We start from the raw sequence: 22,259 nt of genomic DNA on the forward strand, positions 1-22,259 counted from the left end.
ACCATGTTGCCGCCCGTGGTATAAGCACGGCCTAAGGCACGCCCGTGGGCTAGGCCGTGGTCATTCCTATCAAATATCAAAATTTCCTGCAATTAAACTATGAACAGTTAAAGAAAAATCAAACCCTATTTAGTGAGGTTAGGGCTTGGGTTGCCTCCCAAGAAGCGCTTATTTAGAGTCTAAGCTCAACTCCACTTTGTAGGTATATTTAGGGAAGTTCGTGGAGCCGTAGCTCCTCTCATCGTCTTTAAAATTCTCTCCGTTGTAAAGTTTGACACGATATCCATTTACCTTGAAAGTGCCTTGTGATGGGTGACTTACCTCTACTGTGCCATATGAGAAGACAGTTTTGACTATGAATGAACCTGACCATCGTGATTTAAGTTTCCCAGGGAACAATTTCATCCTCGGGTTATATAACAGGACAAGATCTCCAACTTCAAATTGCTTGTGTTGTCTCAAACGAACATCATGGTGGTGCTTCGTTGCTTCCTTGTATAGGCGTGAATTTTCGTATGCATTGGTTCGCCATTCATCCAACTCGTTTAACTGCATCAACTTGTTTTTACCTTCAAGTTTGGTATCAAAGTTTAGAAATTTTATAGCACAGAATGCCTTGTGTACTAACTCAAATGTTAGATGACAACTTTTTCCATAGACAAGTCTGTAAGGTGATGTCCCTATGGGGGTCTGTAAGGTGATGTCCCTATGGGGGTCTTAAAAGCAGTTCTATAAGCCCATAAAGCGTCATCTACTTTCATCCTTAATCTTTCCTATTTAATTTTACCATCTTTTCTAGGATACATTTAAGCTCTCAATTCGCTACTTTGACTTGGCCACTAGTTTGAGGGTGGTAAGGGGTAACTGTTCTGTGGTGAACTCTGTATTTCTTAAGGGTCTTGCCAAATTAGGCGTTACAAAAATGAGTACCCCTATCACTGATAATTACTCTAGGTGTTCCAAATCAAGAGAAAAGTTTCTTAAGGAATCGTACTACTACTCTAGCATCATTAGTAGGTAAAGCTTGGGCTTCAACCCATTTGGACATATAATCAACAACTACTAATATGTATTTATTCCCGAATAAACTAGGAAATGGGCCCATGAAGTCGATGCCCCAAACGTCTAATATTTCACATGAATGCATATATGTTTGAGATATTTCATCATGTTTGGAGATATTACATGTCTGTTGGCATTTTTCACAAGAAGTAACAAATCTGTTGGTGTCTTTGAATAAGGTGGGCCAATAAAAACCTTATTCGAGTGTTTTGTGTGTAGTTTTATTTCCACTATAATGTCCTCCAGTTGGTCCTGAATGGCAATGTTCCATGATTTTCAATGCTTCCAGGCTTGTAACGCATCACCTAATGACTTGATTTGTACATATACGGAAAAGAAAAGGCTTTTTCAAAAGTAGTTTTTCACATCAGTAAAGAATCGCTTCTTTTGCTTATGTGTCAATCCTTTTGGGATAACTTTAGCAACTAAAAAATTCGCAATGTCTGCAAACCAAGGCACCTCAGAATCAGATATAGCAAAAAACTATTCTTCAGGGAACGAATCATTTATTTCAACTTCATCTAGCTCTTTCGCACTTGAATTTTCAAGCTTGGAAAGATGATCAGCCGCGAGATTTTTAGCTCCTTTCTTATCCTGAATCTCCAAGTCAAATTCCTGCAATAACAAAATCCATTGAATGAGCTGAGGTTTTGCATCAGTCTTAGTTAGAAGGTAGCGAAGAGCAGAATGGTCAGTATAAACGACAACTTTAGACAATATTAGATATGGCCTAAATTTATCGAATACAAAAACCATAGCTAGCAGCTCTTTTTTCCATGGTGGTGTAGTTTTCCTGTGTGACAGTCAAAGTTTTGCTAGCATAATAGATAGGCTAAAAATGCTTGTCTCTTCGCCGTCCCAAAACTACACCTACTGCAAAATCACTTGCATCACACATTAGTTCGAAAGGTAAGTTCCAATTAGGTGCGATTATAATTTGAGCATTAATCAATTTATTCTTTAGAGTACTAAACGCTTCTAAACATTCCTGATCGAAATTAAAGGGCACATCTTTTTCTAGTAATTTAGTCAAAGGCTTAGCTATTTTAGAAAAGTCTTTATTAAATCTTCTATAAAATTGAGCATGTCTTAAAACACTTCTAATAGCCTTAATCGAACTAGGGGAGGTAGTTTTATGCTTATGACTTCATCGAGTTATATACTCACTCGGTGTTTTCTTGTCACCCATTTTAGGTCTCTTGGACTCGTCTCTTTTTGTGTGCTCGGAACCGTCGTCAAGTCATCACACCGCAAGCAATCTTTGGTATTGTCTTCTTAGTCGATCTAGGAGAACATTTGGCATGTATAGGCTATTTTGTTTTGTTGAAAATTGGGTTGTAAACTTTAGCCATGCGAAAATGGCCCATATGGTTGGTTGGATTTGGTTCTAAAACACTTATTCATGAGTCTTAAAAATCTTAATTTTGATAAGGTGGTCATAATTTGTGATATGAATGATGGATGATTAGTTGGGTCATGGAGGAATTATGAAATAGGCATTGTTTGCCTTAGTAATGATGTGACAGCAGCAGTGATGTGAGATTGAAAAATCAGTAAAATAGTAGAAGTAGAATTAAATAGTGAATAAATTATGAAATTTAACCCTGATGAATCTACTTTCATATGGAAGAAACGAAACGGTCATATGAGTCGGATTTTAAGAGATATTCAGGTTTTCGCAAAACAGGGCCAGAACGGTTTCTGGATCCCCTGTTCCGACTTTGAAAATTTACTATAAATTAACCAGAGAGAATTAGAAGTCATTCTCTATATATACAGATTTTTTTGTGAGTCTAGTTTCTTTAGAAACAAACGGCATAAGTGTTGGAGCCCTGTACAGAAAGATATTGAAGACGTAAGGCGCAAAGGTCAGTGTAGTCGAACCCTGAAACAGGGGTGAATTTAACTAATAAACTGTACTAATTGGTTCAACAAAAAAATGATAGAAAAAAATGTGTAGATGGGATTATGAGTCTAGTTTTAGGGAAAATTTACGTAACTAATTTTCGAGTTCTGGAACTCGAGATATGATTTTAAGGTGACAGTGATGCAGTTAGCTAGCTCCGCCGAATGAACTTAAATATTTCAAGAGAGAAATAAGGAAGTAAGCCGGTAACACCATGTGGTCAAATCCGGTGACGGTCACGGGTTTGGGGTGTTACATTTATTAGTATCGAGCTATGGTTTAGTCGGTTCTAGGACTACCATAGCGTGTGAGTTTAGCTATACATGCCAAATTGTTAGTGCTTAATAATGTGATGACTTGGACGGTTGAAATTTTGTTTTGGTTAGCAAATGGATCCCGGGGTAGAGAGACCCTTAGCGGATGACGTTGAAAGTGTAGCGGCTACTCCTGCGCAAGGGACACCGCCTGTTGAGCCTCAGTCATCTGCGAATAATCAAGGTGAAGGGGCGAAACAAGCCTTCTTCACCATGATGAATGAGTGGGTCGCATAATATGCCCGAACCAATCCTACTGTCCAACCATTCCCGAATTTAAATACCCCACCCCAAGAGCCCGTAATGCCATCAGTTACTGATCCTGTGAGGCTGAGTAAACCACCTGTGGACTTGATTAGGAAGCGCGGGGCCGAGGAGTTCAAGGCCATAGTTACTGACGATGCCGAAAGGGCCGAGTTCTGGCTTGATAATACCATTCGGGTGTTTGATGAACATCATGCAAACCCAGAAGAATGTCTTAAGTGTGCTATATCCTTGTTGCGAGACTCAGCCTACTATTGGTGGAGGACCTTAATTTCCATAGTCCCAAAGGAACAAGTTACTTGGGATTTCTTTCAATCAGAGTTTCGAAAGAAATATATTAGTCAACGGTTCATCGATCAAAAGTGCAAGGAATTCTTGGAACTCAAGCAAGGCCGTATGAAGATGTCTGAATACGAACATGAGTTCATAAGACTTAGTCGGTGTGCTTCTGGAGTGTGTGGTGATGAGGTTGCTATGTGTAAAAGATTTGAAGAAGGATTGAATGAAGATTTAAAGCTGCTGGGTATTTTGGAGATAAAAGAATTTGTAACACTAGTTGAACGAGCACTGTAAGGCGAAGAACTTGGAAAGGAGAAGAAGAAGGCTGAATTTGAAGCTAAAGACGCGTAAGAGATCGACGGTAAAGCTCCATTTTCTATCAGTAATGAAGTTCGTGGAGGACACAAATAAGTCAAGGACGATCGGGAGTTTCCATTGGAGCACGACCATCGATGGACTCATGAGCTACTTGGCCGCTAATGTGGGCAATAATCGTCAAGAAAAGCCCGAATGCCCCCAATGTGGAAGACGACACATGGGTGAATGTTAGGTAAGTCTACTAACGAGTACTTACACGGATGTGGTTCAAGGACTACTTCATTAGAGATTGCACCGAGCCGATGAGAAAAATAAGATGCAAGGTACGAGACCTAGTGGAACGACGGCCAGAGGTAGACCCCGAGAATTTCTGGAGGTAGGGGTGGTAATCGAGAGGGCCTCGACACGGTGGTTCGATCCGAGACTCGTGCTCTGCTAGAGCATATGCCATCCGCGCGTGAGAGGAGGCATCCTCCCCGACGTTATCACGGTACTTTCACTCTCTTGATACTAGTGTGATTGCATGGATTGACCCCTTCTACTCATTCATATGTATGTGAAACCTTAGCATCCAAGAAGACTCTACTGTTGAGTCTATCGAGTTCGAATTCAGTGTCAAACCCTTTGGGTCAATACGCACTCGTTGATAAAGTGTGCAAGAGATGCCCCTAATAATTCGAGAATCTTGCTTTCCGGCCGATCGATGCTTCTACCATTTGATGAATTCGATGTTATTCTTGGTATGGATTGGTGACCATACATGATGCGTTGGTGGACCGCAAAGGAAAACCATTGATTTGAGGAGTGCAAATAACGAGGTAGGCCGAGTCGAGTCTCATGATTTAAAAGGAGTGCCAGCGATAATATCTTCAATGACCGCCGTAAACATGTGAAAAGGGGTGTGAAACATACCTTGCGTATGTGCTTGATAGCAAAGAGACGGAAGGAAACTTGAATTGGTACCAATGGTCTGTGAGTATTGACATGTTTTCCGAGGAGTTACCGGATTGCCACCGCTCGAGAAGTGGAATTTGGCATCGGTTGTACCGGTACTACGCTGATCTCAATAGCCAATGGTTTCAATTTTAGATTTATCAACCTCAATCCCTTTACTAGAAATTTTATGTCCTAACACCTTCTTGAACCATAAAGTGACATTTTTCCCAGTTAAGTACAAGATTCATTTCCTCACATCTTATTAAGGCTCATTTTAAATTTTTAAGGCAAAGATGGAAAGAGTTACTGAATACCGAGAAATCATCCATAAATACCTCCATAATGTCTTATACGAGTTCATCAAAAATGGCCATCATGCAGCACTGAAAAGTTGTAGGAGCATTACATAATCCAAAAGGCATTCTATGATAAGCAAACGTATCGTATGGACACATAAATGTTTTCTTTTCTTGATCTTCAAGAGCTGTTGGGATTTGAAAATAGCCAGAGAGCCCGTCTAAAAAGCAGTAGTACATGTGCCCTGATAATCTTTCCAACATTTGGTCGATGAATGGCAGGGGAAATGATCTTTCCTTGTGGCATCATTCAACTTCCTATAGCCAATGTAAACTCTCCAACCTGTGACTGTCCTTGTTGGAATTAATTCATTCTTCTCATTGGTTACAACAGTCATGCCTCCTTTCTTAAGAACAACCTGCACTGGACTTACCCAAGAACTGTCAGAAATAGGATAAATAATTCCAGCATTTAGGAGTTTAATTACCTCAATTTTAACAACTTCATTCATGTTGGGGTTCAGTCGTCTTTGAGATTGCACGAATGGCTTATATTCATCTTCCATTAAATTTTTGTGGGTGTAAAAAAAGGGTTAATCCCTTTAATGTCAGAAATTTTCCAAGCTATGGCCCGTTTATGCTCACTTAATACTTGGAGTAATTCCTCTTTCTCTTTGGGTTGCAAATTAGAAGCAATAATTACTGGTAGTGTAGAATTCTTTCCAAGGAATGCGTATTCCAAGTGACTTGGTAATTATTTAAGTTCCAGTTTTTGAGGTTCTTCAATAGAAGGTTTTTGCTTAAGCTCATCGTTTACCTTAATACCCTCATATTTTTCTTGTCTTGGGGAGTGTTCATTGGGATCATCATTCACCTCCTCTCATTTGGTGAGACATAGTTCCATCGTGTCCTTATGTATGAATTCCTGAAAAGAATCTTGAGTAGCATGATCAATAGAGTTAATAAAATAACATGAGTCATCCTATTCCCTAAAAAATCTCATTGCATCATAAATTTTAAAAATAATCTCTTCATCACCTACTCTAAGTACTAGTTTACCATCACCCATATCAATAGCAGCCCTAGCACTGACTAAAAATGGACGCCCTAAAATTAGAGGCACTTTAACATCTTCATCCATGGAAAGCATAACGAAATCAACAGGGAATATAAATTTATCTACTTTTACAAGTACGTCCTCCATAATACCCCTAGGATATTTAATAGATGTATCAACTCATTGAATACTCATCCTAGTGGGTTTAGGTTTTCCAAGACCAAGTTGTTTAAACATTTTATATGGCATCAAATTAATGCTAATGCCTAAATCATTTAGTACCTTATCAACATTCAAGTTACCAATTAAGTAGGGAATAGTAAAGCTTCCTAGATCTTTTAGTTTGGTTGGCAGTTTATTTTGGAGTATGGTCGAGCACTCCTCGTTAAGTTCCACTGTAGGTAAGTCTTCAAACTTCATTTTATTTGTTAGAAGCTTCTTTAAAAATTTTACATATGTCAAAAGGGAAGTTGATATGCAGTTGTTTAAAAAGTTCAAGAAATTTACAGAATTGTGCATCCATGCGGTCTTTCTTTAACTTTGCTGGATATGGGATTGGCAATTTATATTTCTTTGGCATTGGATTGTCATTTTTTTTGGGTTTTACCTCCTCTCTTTCGGTTCTGCTAGCTTTTTATGGTGGCTTCTTTTCAGATTCAGCCAACACTTTCCCACTTCTAAGTGTAACTACTTTCACATGTTCTTTTGGGTTGGGTTTGGTATTACTAGGTAGACTTCCTGGTGGTCTCTCTGATATCATTTTAGCCAACTGTCTAATTTGATTCTCGAGCCCTTGGATCGATGCTTGCTGATTTTTAAGTGTTGTTTCGGTATTTTGAAAACATGTTTTTGACATCGAGATGAACCTTGTGAGCATCTCCTCAAGGTTCACTTCTTTTCCTGTTGGTACGATGGTTGTTGGAAACCCGGAGGATGTTGTGGCCTTTGATTCCCTTGGCTTCCCCATGAGAAATTTGGGTGGTTCCTCCAACCTGCATTGTAAGTGTTACTATAAGGATTATTTTGAGGTCGAGGATTATTACACATATAATTCATTTGTTCGTTCTCCATGTTATAGCGATAGGGTGGGTATTTTGATTTGCTCGATCCACCTCCACTTGCTTCGCACTGCATTACTGGGTGAACCTGTGAAGAACCAAGTAAACCATCAATTTTCTTATTCAAAAGTTCAACCTAAGTGGAGAGCATCATGACCGAATCGACCTTAAAAACACTAGCTAATTTTGTCGGCTTTGTTCTCATGACTTGCCATTGATAGTTATTCAGTGACATCTCTTCAATAAATTCATAAGCCTCTTCAGGTGTTTTGTTATTCAGAGTTCCACCGGCGGCTGCGTTGATAAGTTGCCTTATTGAGGGGTTCACACCACTGTAAAAAGTCTGAACCTACAACCATAGAGCTAATCGATGGTGAGGACACCTTTTCAATAGAGCTTTGTATCTCTCCCATGCATCATAGAGTGTTTCTAGATCCATATGCACAAAATAAGAGATGTCATTCCTCAACTTAGCCGTTTTAGCTGGCGGAAAATATTTAAGTAGAAACTTTTCAGTCATTTGTTCCCAAGTAGTTTTTGACCCTCGTGGTAACGATTCAACCACTATTTAGCCTTATTCCTCAATGAAAAGGGAAACAACCGAAGGCGAATGGTATCATCAGAAACGCCATTAATTTAAAAAGTGTTGCAAAGCTCCAGAAAGTTCGCTAAGTGATTATTTGGATCCTTATCCTGCAAACTATCAAACTGAACAAACTGTTGTATCATTTGAATTGTGTTAGGTTTCAGTTCAGAATTATTTGCAGCAACAGTAGGTCTAACTATACTTGACTCAGTTCCTGTTAAATTAGGTTTGGCATAATCATACATAGTGCGTGGAGTAGGATTCTGATTTACTGGATCAGTAGCAATAGCAGGATGTAGCGGATTTTCCTAATTGCCAGCCATCTCCTCGGTTGTGGTGTGACTATCGTCCTCTTACACTTCCTCTGTGTATTTTAAGCTTCACCTTATTTCTCTTTGGTTTCTGCGAGCTGCTTTGTCGATCTCACTATCAAAGAGTCCTGACGGGTTTCTTCTAGTCATACACTATAGAAACCTGCAAGAAGAGAATAAAAGAAGATTTAGTAACAAAAAAAAATAAAATTAAAATTGCAATAAAATAAATGGCTAAAGTAATAAAAATTTAGTGTTTCTAATATTTTAGTTCCCTAGCAACGACATCAAAAACTTCATCGTAATCGTTCGTGATAAGTTTTATAATTTTATAATTGACCGTTCTTGAAAGCTAACTATTATGATGTTGAAGGCAAGCGCACTTATTGAACAGTAGTATAGTTTATAGCAAGACCGGAATGTCGAACCCAAAGGAACTAAAAGTACTAGTATTAGCTCTTTTTTATTATCTAGACTAAAAATAAAGGGATTTGTTTATCTAAACTAATTACTAAACTAAGAATGCACAAAAAGTGAATTGGGGAAAAACTTTTGGGAAAATTGATTGATTTAGACAATACCCAAGGGAAAATCCACCTATACTTCACTTGTTATTGACTCTGAATTAGACGATTTATTTATTTGACTTGATCCATAGAAATCCCTAATTTATATTATTTTCTCTCTCGAGACTAATGATCGCATGATTTTGTGTGATAAGTTTTATAAATTTATAATTAATCGTTCTTGAAACTAACTATTATTGCGATGTAGGCAAGTGTACCTATCGAAGAGTAGTATAGTTTTAGCAAGACCGGATTGTCGAACCCAAAGGAACTAAAAGTACTAGTAATGATTGTCTTTTTATTATCTAGCCTAAGAATAAGGGGGTTTTGTTTTAACTAACTAATTATCTAAACTAAGAATTCATAGAAAATAGAATTGGGGAATTATCCTAAACCATAAAAATGATTGAATTAAGACAATACCTAAAGAAGAATCCACCTAGACTTCACTTGTTATTCTGACTCCAAGTCGAACAATTTATTCATTTAACTTGTTCCGTAGAGATCATTAAGTTATGTTATTATCCCTATTTAAGACTAATAACATCTAATCCCTAGATAGAATAATTGAGACTTTTCTCTAATTAACATCCTAGGGTTGCATTAACTCGATCTATGGATCCCCTTATTAGGTTTTACCCTAATCTGGAAAAATCTTGTCACCCTATCTCTATGCACACAATCAACTCTACTTAATTATGACAAATGTACTCTTAGACAGGGTCTATTCCTCCTCTAAATAAGAGCTTATCTTGAATCAGTATCCTGGGATATCAAACAAGAATTAAGAACACATAATTAAGAACAAGTTAAATATTTATCATACAATTCAGAAAATAATAACAAGATTCGTCTTAGGTTTCATTCCCCTTAGGTATTTAGGGGATTTAGTTCATAACTAAAAAAGAAAACATCTCAGAAGAATAATGAATACAAAACATAAAGAAAACCTAAAACTCCTAAAGGAAAATTGAGAGGAGATCTTCAGTCTTGATGATGAATCTAGCTTCTTAGATGGATCAATCAGCTTTCTTCGAGTAATTCCTTCCTTCCTCCCTTTTTCTCCTTTATTCTCCTCTTCTAGGTTGTATTTATAGGCTTTTGAATGCCTAAGAGCCCTCAAAAGTGGTCTTTTCCAAATTGGACTCAACTTGGGCTCGGTAGAGACACGCCCGTGTGCGGTTACTTTAGGCCGTGTTTGAGCTTGTTAGAATGGCACGGGCGTGTGTTTTACCCATTTGAGTCGTGCTTCATTTTGCCAAATTGACACAGCCGTGTGGTATGCCCGTGTGAGGAAGTCCAGGCCGTGTTGATTTCGTAATTTGGCCCATTTTCTCCGTTTTTGGCCCATTTCTCATTCCTTTCGCTTTTCTATGCTCGCCTAAATATAAAACATGGAATTAAGGCATTAGGAGCATCGAATTCACCAATTCTAAGGAAAAATCATCCATAAAATGTTTTAAGCATGGGGTAAAAATATGTATAAATTACGGTTTATCAAATACCCCCATACTTAAGCATTTGCTTGTCCTCAAGCAAAATTCTCAACTCATAATCAAAATAAATTCTTCTCAACTTATAATCTCTATCGAAAATATCTCAAAAATAATCCACAGGTAATCTTACATTGAGAATTCAACTAAAAGAACATCAAAGTTTCAAGCATTCCAAGTTGAGCATTTTATCCTGAAAACATAGGTGTCTCCCCTCATCTAAGTAATTACCTTTGATTTAGAATGTAACAGAGTTTCACATCCTCACTAAAGATTCACTCAAATCACACGAGGTGTTTAAGGACAATAAATGAAGCACTCAATAGTCAATAATGAAAAGTCATTACCATGGGCTTGCATAAAAATAAAATCTTCACCACTATAAATTGAGATGAAACATCGATCAAAAGGTCTTTAGAGGGTTACAACGAGGCTTGGTTAGGGGGTGTAGTCACAAGCTGAAAGAAAATGTTAGAATCGATATCAAATTGAAAAATTACCTAACTAGAAAAAACGACTAGTCATCAATTGTATACATCAAATCTTTTTCTCATAATATGGAATTTAACTTCTTTAGCTCACAAGATTACTACTACTAATATGTAAACATGTTTTTTTTAAAAAAAACAAGTTAAATAAATACAAAATAGAATAAAACATAGCTAAGAAACTATTCCAACTCAGATCTCGATAAAAATAGGGATCAAATTAATTCGGGGGATTTCAAAAATAATGGGTTAAGGGTTAATATTGAAGGTAAATCAAGGAATGGCTTGTTAGGTCAAGGGGGTTCACTAGGTGTTAATCGTGGGGGTAGGCTTTTCATAGCATGGGTGGGTTAATCCTAAGTGCATTAATAATTTTGACATATCAAATCAAATAGTGTGGTCTTGACATGCATAATCAAGCAAGTTCTAGAATAATAGTTCAATACTGACGCACTCAAAGCAATAATAAAAGTGAGCATGAAAGAATTAATAGATGCTCAAAAGGCTCAAAAATCTCACAAAAATTATGGCTTTTTGATGTTTAAAACTTGTGAATTCTAACTCAAAGTAACACCTAAACTTTGGGGAAATAACCTAAAATTTTAAATTCTTAAAAATCAACTTATCATGCTTGATTCTCTAATGTCTTAAAGTTTAAACAATCAATGCATAAATGCCTATGTTTTAATTCAAGATATATCAATCAAAATCATAAATCAATCAAAATTTATCCTAAATATGATATGAGAGCTTCTCAAGAGAACACAACAGTTATTCAGGAATTTTTCTGATAATGAAATGAATACCCCCCACACTTAAGATGTACATCGTCCTCAATGTACAAAGATAGATATATTGACAAATGTAAGTGTAAGTTCTTAAGATAGGGAGAAAAGTGAAACTTCCTGAGTTAAAGATGGATGAAATTCCTGGATTAGCAAGAGCGAGTTGTTGGAAATAAAGCTAGAGGACAAACATGATTCTGAAGGGCAAAAGGAGAATTGGGGGAATAATTTGATAGTAATCATAAAGATAAGCCGTGTTTAAAAATAGAAGAATCTTCAAAAATTAATAAAAGAAAAATAAAATAAGATAGATAATCTAATTTTTCAAGTGGCATAGCCACGTTCACACGTTTGTATGGAGTGAGATGTTGTCACACGCCTGGGCACGTCTAGGCTAGCGTGGCTACATCATCATGTTACACCACCGTGTGTGATGTGGTTCACTTCTCCCACGATCGTGTAGCTTTACGCACGCCCGTGTTATTTTGACAGTGTCATCCACGGGTGCTAGACACGCCCGTGTTCATTTTTGACACGCCCGTGTTCATTTTTGACACGCCTGTGTTCATTTTTGACATGCCCGTGTTCATTTGGCAGATTTGACCACGGCCAGGTCGCACTCCCATGGCCACTTATCGCATCCCGTGTTGGGAAAGATAACTTTTACCCTGTTTTCACACGGCAGTATCGCACGGCAGTGTGCTTGGCCTTGTCTGTGTGGAAAACCTGTATTCAAGATCATCGTTAGTAATTAGGTGTTAAATATTAAAATTTAAAGAAATTAATATTTTTAGTGCTCGGGTTACCTCCCGAGAAGCGCTTATTTATAGTCTAAGCTCAACTTACCTCTCCATTGAATGGTCATTGTGGTTCGAGGAGTTTATACTCCTTATTCTTGTTATCCATCTTATCAATAAGGTTTTAGATGGGTGTTGTTTACCTTAAAAGTGTCGAACTTGGGATGACTTACCTCGACTGTACCGAATGGGAAAATGCTAACTACCATAAGAGGGACGTCTTCATTCGGTTTGGTAGTGACAATGTGTGAATCTGCAGCATCTAATAAAACTTTATCTCCAACCTTAAGTTGATTTGGAAAGGTATTGAGCTCGTTCTGGCATAGTTTCGGTTTATCAGGTGTTCTCGATTTATGCGTCTGCCATTCATCTAGCTCATCGATTTGTAGCCTTCGTTCTTCATGAATAGGTCCTCTACTATTGCTTGAGAATGGTTCATGTACTTCCTTCAAACTCATTTCCTGCAAAGTAGGTTGTATCATATTGTCAGTTTTAGTAGATAGGTCTAAATAATCACCTTCAATTTTTAATGTGTTGCCAGAATTACGAGCTTGAAGGGTGATTGTTTCGTCTCCCACACGAAGTGTGAGCTCACTTGTGCCAACATCAATAATAGTTTTAGCAATTGCTAAAAAGTGCCTTCCTAAAATCAAAGGAGTGTTTCTATCCTTCACTATGTCTAGAATAATGAAGTCAACAAGAAATATAAATTTATCGATTTTAACTAGCACATCCTCAATAATACCCTTAGGAAATCTTATAGTTTTATCTGCTAATTGAATGCTCATCCTTGTTTGTTTGGGTTTCCCGAGACCTAATTGTTTGAAGATTTTGTATGGCATGGCGTTCATACTAGCCCCTAAATCAGCTAATGCATTATTAACACCTAAACTACCAATGAAGTAAGGAATTGTAAAACTCCCTGGATCTTCTAATTTGTTTGGTAGCTTATTCTATATAATAGCTGAGGAAACTGTATTTAGCTCCACATGCGACGCCTCGTCCAACTTCCGCTTATTTTTTAAAAGCTCCTTTAAAAATTTCATTGCATTTGGCATCTATGATAGAGCTTCAATAAACGGTAAGTTAATGTGTAATTTTTTTAAAAGTTTAAGGAATTTACCAAATTGTTTACCTGAGCGGTCTTTCCTTGTCATGTTGGGGTATGGCACACGGGGTTTGTATTCGACATTCACTGATTTGTTTTCATTATGACCTACCTCACCTTGACCTCTGTTAACCACATGTTCTTGCCTCGGTTTTGGCTCAGGCTCAACGAATCCTTCTTAATCTTGAACATTAATTGCGTTGAGCTGTTTCCTTGAGTTGGGTTTAGTATTACTTGCCAAGTTACCTTGTGGTTGTTCGGAGATTAGTTGGGATAGCTAGCCTATCTGAGTTCTTAGCCCTTAGATCGACACTTGTTGATTTTTAAGTGTTGTCTAGGTGTTCTGGAAATGATTTTTTGACACTGAGATAAATTTAGATAGCATCTCTTCAAGGTTTGGTTTCTTTTCTTGTTGATAGGGTGGTTGTTGAAAACCCGGAGGATTTTGTGGCCTTTGATTCCCTTGACCACCCTAGGAGAATTTGGGTGGTTCCTCCAACTTGCATTGTAAGTTTTACTATATGGATTTTTTTGAGATCGAGGATTATTGCCTATGTAATTTAATTGTTCATTCTTCATGCTGTGACCATAGGATTGATATTATGAATTGTTTGATCCACCTCCACTGACTTCACAGTGCATTACTGGATGAACCTGCGAAGAACCAAGTAAACCATCAATCTTTTTATTTAAAAGTTCTACCTAGTTTGACAGCATAGTAACCGAATCGACATTATAAACGCCTGCTATTTTAGTTGGCTTAGTCCTCATGACTTGCCACTGATACTTATTCAGTGACATTTCTTTAATAAATTCATAAGCCTCTTCAGGTGTTTTGTTATTGATGGTTCCTCCAACTGCTGCATCAATCATCTATCTTGTCGAGGGGTTCACACTATTATAGAATGTATGAACTTGTAACCATAGAGGTAATCTATGGTGAGGACACCTTTGCAGTAGGTCCTTTCATCTCTCCCATGCATCGTAAAGAGTTTCTAAGTCCATCTACACAAACGAAGAGATATCATTACGTAATTTGGCCGTTTTAGTCGACGAAAAATATTTTAATAAAAATTTTTCGGTCATTTGTTCTCAAGTAGTAATTGACCCTCTTGGTAACAAGTTTAACCACTGTTTAGCTTTGTTCCTTAATGAAAAATAGAATAACTGAAGACGAATGGCATCATTAGAAATGCCATTAATTTTAAATGTATCGTAGAATTCCAAAAAATTTGCCAAGTGAGTGTTTGGATCCTCATCCTGCAAACCATCAAACTAAAAAAATTGCTGTATCATTTGAATAGTGTTAGGTTTTAGTTCAAAATTATTTTCAGCAATAGTAGGCCTAACTATACTTGACTCAGTTCCTATTAAAGTAGGTTTAGCATAATCATACATAGTACGAGGAGCAGGATTCTGATTTGCTAGTTTAGCGAGTATTGTAGGAGGTAGCTGATTGTCTTGATTTTTAGCCATCTCCTCGGTCATAATTGATATATCATCTTCTTGCTCTTCCTCTCTGTATTTTAGGCTTCGTCTTATTTCTCTTGGTTTCTGCAAGCTGTACTATCGATTTTTTCATCAAAAAGTAGTGGTCCTGACGGGTTTCTTCTAGTCATAAAATATAAAAACCTACCAAGAGAAAGAAAAAGTATATTAATAAATAATAATAAAAATAAAATAAAATTAACTTGCAATAAATGACTAAAGTAATAAAAATTTAGTGTTCCTAATATCTTAGTTCCCCGACAACGGCGCCAAAAACTAGATCGCGTGATTTTGTGTGATAAGTTTTATAAATTTATAATTAATTGTTCTTGAAACTAACTATTATCGCAATGTAGGCAAGTGTACCTATCGAACAGTAGTATAGTTTTAGCAAGATAGGATTGTCGAACCCAAAAGATCTAAAAGTACTAGTAATGACAGCCTTTTTATTATCTAGCCTAAGAATAAGTGGGTTTTGTTTTAACTAACCAATTATCTAAACTAAGAATTCATAGAAAATAGAATTAGGGAATTACTTTTGGGAAAAACGATTGAATTAAGACAATACCTAAGGAAGAATCCACCTAGACTTCACTTGTTACTCTGACTCCGAATCGGACGATTTATTCCTATTCAAGACTAATAACGTCTAATCCCTAGATTGAATAATTTAGACGTTTCTCTAATTAACACCCTAGGGTTGGATTAACTCGATCTATGGATCCCCTTATTAGGTTTCACCTTAATCCGGAAAAATCTTGTCACCCTATCTCTAGGCACACAATTAACTCCGCTTAATTATGAAAAATGTACTCTTAGACAGGGTCTATTCCTCCTCTGAGTGAGAGCTTATCTTGAATCAGTATCCTGGGATATCAAACAAGAATTAAGAACACATAATTAAGAACAAGTTAAATATTTATCATACAATTCAGAAAATAATAACAAGATTCGTCTTAGGTTTCATTCCCCTTAGGTATTTAGGGGATTTAGTTCATAACTAAAAAGAAAAACATTTTAGAAGAATAATGAATACAAAACATAAAGAAAGCCCAAAACTCCTGAAGGAAAATTGAGAGGAGATCTTCAGTCTTGATGATGAATCTGGTTTTGAGATGGATCAATCAGCTTTCTTCAATTAATTCCTTCCTTCCTCCCTGTGCCTCCTTTATTCTCCTCTTCTAGGGTGTATTTATAGGCTTTGGAATGCCTAAGAGGCCTCAAAAGTGGTCTTTTCTAAATTGGACTCAACTTGGGCTCGGCAGAGACACACCCGTGTGACACGCCCGTGTGACACGCCCGTGTACGATTACTTCAGGCCCTGTTCGAGCCTATTAGAATGTCATGGGCGTGTGTTTTACCCGTGTGAGTTGTGCTTCGATTCTGCCAAATTGACACGGTCATGTGGTATGCCCGTGTGAGGAAGTCCAGGCCGTGTTGATTTCGTAAGTTGGCCCATTTTCTCTATTTTTGGCCCGTTTCTAGTTCCTTTCGCTCTCCTATGCTCGCCTAAGTATAAAACATGAAATTAAAGCATTAGGAGCATCGAATTCACCAATTCTAAGTACAAATCATCCATAAATTTTGTTAAGTATGGGGTAAAAATATGTATAAATTACGGTTTATCAACTAACAACGTTTAAGCCTAGGTTGATTAATTGAAATGTCTTTCTAATTAAAACCCCTAGCGTTGCATTAACTCGATCTATGAATTCCTTTATTAGGTTTCACCCTAATCCGGCAAAATTATGTCACCCTATCTCTAGGCGTGCAATCAACTCCGCTTAATTATGCTAGATCTACTCTTAGACAGGGACTTTTGCTTAAGCACATCAATACTTGAATCAATATCTTGGAATATCAAAACAAGAATTAATAACTCATAATTAAGAACAAATCAAATATTTATCATATAATTCAAAAAATAATAACAAGATCCGTCTTAGGTTTCATTCCCCTTAGGTATTTAGGGGATTTAGTTCATGATTGTAAAGTAAAACATCTCAAAAGAATAAATATGATAAAACGTAAAAAAAAACCCAAAAAACTCCCAAAAAACTCCTAAGGGAAATTGAAGGGAGATCTTTAGTCTTGAAGGAGAATCTGGCTTTGGAGATGGATCAATCGGCTTTCTTCGAGTAATTCCTTGCTTCCTACTCTGTGTGTGTCTTGCTCCTCTAGGGTGTTTTAAATAGGCTTTAGAGTGCTTTCAACCCTCAAAAGTTGCCTTTTCCGAATAGAACTAAACTTGGGCTCGATAGGGACACACCCGTGTGACATGCACGTGTGTGATTGCTTCAAGCCATGGTCAAGGCTATTAAATAGGCACGGCCGTGTAGTCTACCCATGTGAGGAAGTTCAGGCCGTGTTAGAGTCTGCCAGAAAGGCATGGGCGTGTGGTCTACCCGTGTAAGGAAGTCCAAGCCATGTTGATTTCCCACGTTGGCCTATTTTCTCTATTTTAGCCCGTTTCTCGCTCTTTTTACTCTCCTATATTCACTTGAGTATAAAACATGAAATTAAAGAATTAGGAGCATCGAATTTGATCAAGTCTTGATCGTTCAAAAACATTGAAATGCATGTGTTTAAGTTTGGTAACGCCTCATATCCCATTCTGGCGTAGGACTCGGGTGTGGGGTGTTACACCTCATAAGTTAGCATACAATTTTCTCGACTCTCCAAAATTTGAAATGTTGCCTTATTATTGAAAATTCCTTTTTTATGCATTTGGGTAAAAATTAATGTAATATTTAAAATGATATAAAATATACGATAAAATATTATGATGACAATGATATAATTTCAAAGATGAATGTAATATTAGTAAACAAGTCTCGATAAATAAGTAAAGCAATAAAACAAAAATGCATTATACAAAAACGAACAAACATAACATAAAATGTTTAAAATGAATGGGACAATGAAACCATATACATAAAAGGAGGAAACAAAAGATAAACAAAAGGATAAATAAGTAAATATTAGTAGTAAGAAAATATTCGAATCAACAAACATTTATAAAGGAAATATTAACTTTACAAACTTTAATATGTATACATGAAGCATATAGAATTATAAATAAATAAGTAAGTAAAATAGATATACATAATGTTAAGTAAAAAATTTTAAAATGTGAAAAATAATAAAATAGCAAAGACGAGATAAAAATATAACAATAGCAATAATAATAATAATAATTTGTAAATAATGAAATAAATAAATAGATACAATAAATAAATATTAAGAAAAATAGTTAATAAATATAAAGAATAAAAGGACCAAATTAGAATATAAATGAAATTTGAAGCACAACTTTTAATAAAGTACATAAATAATGATAACTATTGATAATAATAGTAATAATAATAATAATAACAATATATAATAATCTAAATCTTTTATATATATACATAAAAGAGTAATAAATAGATTAATAGATAATAATAATAATAATAATAATAATAATAATAATAATAATAATAATAATAATAATAATGATGATGATGATGATGATGATGATGGCACAAACAAAATAAATAACCAATGAAAGAAAATTAAAATTAAAAATGAAGGAATAATAAACATCAGGGAATGATGAAAAATAAATAAATGAATGATATGTGAATAAACAAATAAATGAATAAATGTAAAGAATAATGAATAAATAATCAAGTGAATAAATAAATAAGTAAATAAAAGGATTAAAGCAAGAACAAATAAAATAAATAACAAAGGGACTAAAATAAAAAAAACATTCGACAATCCAAAATAAATAAATAAGGGCTAAATTGACATTTAAGTAAAATAAGAGGGATAAATTGCAAAATAAATATAAAATACGGGCTAAAATGGAACACACACAAAGCGACCCTATTTTAGGCATTTGCCTATTAAAAGGTTTAAGGACCAAATTAAAATAAAAATGGAAGTTTGTGGCGAAAATCAAATATAAAGAAAATAGGATAGGACCACATTGGAATCAGCCTCAAAAGCGAAAGGACTGAGGACTTAAATAGCCCATTTGTCCAAAAACAAGTAGATCCTAGGTGGTTAGGGTAGGGTCGGTCGGTCCAGTCCAACTCAAAACTATGTCGTTTTGGTGGCTAAGTACACTGACCAAAAATGGCGTCATTTCATGCTCCTATATAAATCAATTTTTTACAAAAAATTCATTCCATCCTTCAAAAATAAAAAAATCTATGAAAAATTCACTCAACCTCCCTTCCTTTCTCTGGGCTCCGACCATTGCTTTGGAGCCAGACCATTGTGGCAGCCGCCTGTCACCGGCGACGGTGCCATCATCCACGGTGGTTGGAAAAATAAGAATGGGCCATTTTTTGGGTTTTTGACTTCTCGACCTCAAAAAACGTCGTTTTTCATCGAAAACGATGAACCTCAGCCTCCCACGGCGATGCACACAAGGAAAGGGTAAGGTTTTAGCCTTTTTTTTTTTTTTTGTTTATTTCTTTAAAAAAATGAATGAAAAAGGATAGAAAATAAAAGATATTAAAAGAAAACCCACCTTCGTTAGCCTTTGTTTCGATTTGCTTTTTTTGTAATTTGAATCTCTGTGAAATATTTATGTATTCAATATCTCGTAAAAAAATTACAACTCGTCTCTGTGGCTTTTATAGCCAAAAACAATACAATTTTTGCTACCAAATTTTTGCTTGTTTTTGCTACTATTTTTTTGTTTTCTTTTGTGTCTATTGCTTGTAGGTACGAAGAAGGATGCTTGCTAGTAGGCGGTGGTGTATGGAGGTGCTGATGTGGAGTGCCTGTGACACGAGGAGGGTACGACGCCTAAAGCTTACCCTAGTGTTTTGGTTCTTTTTGAAAATCTTAATGTTGTGGGCTTGAATTTGGGTTAGGATTTATTATTTTTTTGTGCCTGTTGGGCCATTGTAATTGGACATTGTTGTAAATAGACTGTTTATTTGGATTTATTATTTGGTTTTATTATTTTTGGTTTCTATATTGCCATGGGCAAATTGGGCTGATTACAGCTGCCCCTCTTTGCTCGTTGTCGTGTAACGAGAATGGAGCAAAGACTTTTAAGAAGGACCAATTTTGCTCGGTCTTGTCGAATCTTGACTTCTTGGTGCTCATGTTCTTCAAGTAGCCTCGTTCCAACCCACTATAACTTTAGGGGTATAGGAATTGTCGCTTCGATCTGCTCCACTGCAACTTCATGGAGATAAGATTTGTAGTTTTAATCCACTCCACTGCAACTTCAGAGAGATAAGATTCATGGCTTTAATCTGCTCGTTGCAACTTCAGGGAGATAAGATTAGCCATTTACAATCTGCTCCACTGCAACTTCAGGGAGTTGAGATTCGTAACTTCAACCTGCTTCACTGCAACTTTAGTGAGATAAGGTTCGTGGCTTTAATCTACACCACTGCAACTTCAGAGAGATAAGATTCGCTATGATAACTTCAATCCATCCTACTGCAACTTTAGGGGTATAGGATTTGTAACTTTTGACCTGCTCCACTGCAATTTCAGGGAGATAAGGCCTGCCATAATAACTTTAATCCGTCCGATTGCAACTTTAGGGGTATAGGATTTGTAACTTGTAGCTTAAATCTGTTCCACTGCAACTTCAAGGAAATATGATCCGCTATCTTCAACCTGCTCCACTGCAACTTCAGGGAGATAACGTCCATAGCTTTAATTTGCTCCACTGCAACTTTAGAGGTATAAGATCTATGGTTTCTCTGATCCGTTACACTATTCTCTGGGGAACATGACCTGTAGAATCCATGTCATGGGTTTATTTATGCCAAGCCATTAGGATGTCATGATCAGAATGAATTAAATGCTTCTATTTGAATGTGCACGAATGATATTTGTATGAATACAAAATGTCCTTTTTTGAGAATGATCTTTTTTTAATGCTTAGTTTGTCATTGCTCGTCGTTTGTCAAGGTTTTATCACTGATATGCTACCGTGCCTTCTCGTTTAGCCAGTATCTTCGATAGAAGATCTAAAGAAATAGTCATAAATTGGACTATTCTTTCTCAAATGTTTCCAATCCTGAATTTAGTTTGTTCTAACTAGTGGTCCTGTTTCAGGTCCTTGTACTATTTAGAAGTTTTTCAAAGCAATATGCAGAACTTCTTTTATGTGAATATTATAAGTCCAATAATTGTTGTTTCAATGAAAAATGCTTGAAAAAGATTATCACAATGGACAAAATAGAATTTTATTGAGAGCAACGCTCGAAATGGATAAATTAATCAAGATAACAAATTTTGCTAATTGCTCTCAATAGATAAATTAATCAAGATAACCAATTTTGCTAAGGTACAAAATGAATAAGATGAAAATAGGTGCCCCAGATATCAAGCTTCTCTATTCAAACTTCTCGAAGACCATTTCAAGCTAGATATGTGTTTAGGAGATCTAAAGTATTTTGTTGATGCCCTAAGATGTAACATTCCTCCTTCTTGTTAATTCTGAGAGGACAAGACTACCACTTGCCCCATCTTCGATCAAAATTTGAGCCGCCCTTTTTGGTTTTCAACTCAAAACCCTTTGGTCTCAAGGCGCCCTTTGTGGATTTTTGACTTGGCCTCTCCTTTTTCTTTCCTTTTTTTTTGTGAGGTCTCAAAGTGCCCTTTATGGGTTTTCGCATTGGCCCCTTCCTTTTTAGGTGAATTACTTCTTGACTCAATCCGCATTTATAAGATTAGGTAAGTTTTTACCATCTATCTTGGTCAAAATCAATGCTTCTCTAGAAAAGGTTTTCTTTACCACATAAGGTCCTTCCAGTTTGGCATCCATTTCCCTCTAAAATCCTTTTGTATGGGAAGGATCATTTTCAATACTAGGTCCCCCTCATGAAATTCTTTTGGGTGAACCTTTCTGTCATAAGCTCGCATCATTCATTTTTGGTACATCTGGCCATGATGGATAGCCTTTAGCCTCTTTTTTTTCAATCAAGTTCACCTAATCATATCAAGACTGGATCCATTCTACTTCATCTAACTTTAGCTCTAACAAAACTCGAAGGGAAGGAATCTCAACTTCAATGGGCAAAACTGCCTCTATTTTGTAGACCAAAAAGAAAGGCGTTGCTTTGGTGGAGGTTTTAACAGACAATCGATAAGCATAGAGAGCAAATGGTAACTTCTGATGCCA

General features: G+C 36.3%; 2 non-coding genes and 1 pseudogene across 2 annotated transcripts; all 3 read left to right on the plus strand.

Moving 5' to 3' along the window:
* The window catches only part of LOC128283911 (cellulose synthase-like protein E6), a 60,124-nt pseudogene extending 39,591 nt beyond the window's left edge, over positions 1–20,533 (plus strand).
* On the plus strand, positions 7,856–7,962 carry LOC128284658 (small nucleolar RNA R71). The gene has a single exon (XR_008275080.1). It is a non-coding gene; the product is annotated as a small nucleolar RNA R71 (small nucleolar RNA).
* On the plus strand, positions 14,556–14,662 carry LOC128284499 (small nucleolar RNA R71). Its single transcript, XR_008274924.1, has one exon. It is a non-coding gene; the product is annotated as a small nucleolar RNA R71 (small nucleolar RNA).
* Positions 20,534–22,259: the final 1,726 nt, after the last annotated feature.

This window comes from Gossypium arboreum, chromosome 11 (assembly GCF_025698485.1).
Source record: "Gossypium arboreum isolate Shixiya-1 chromosome 11, ASM2569848v2, whole genome shotgun sequence".
Lineage (NCBI taxonomy): Eukaryota > Viridiplantae > Streptophyta > Magnoliopsida > Malvales > Malvaceae > Gossypium > Gossypium arboreum.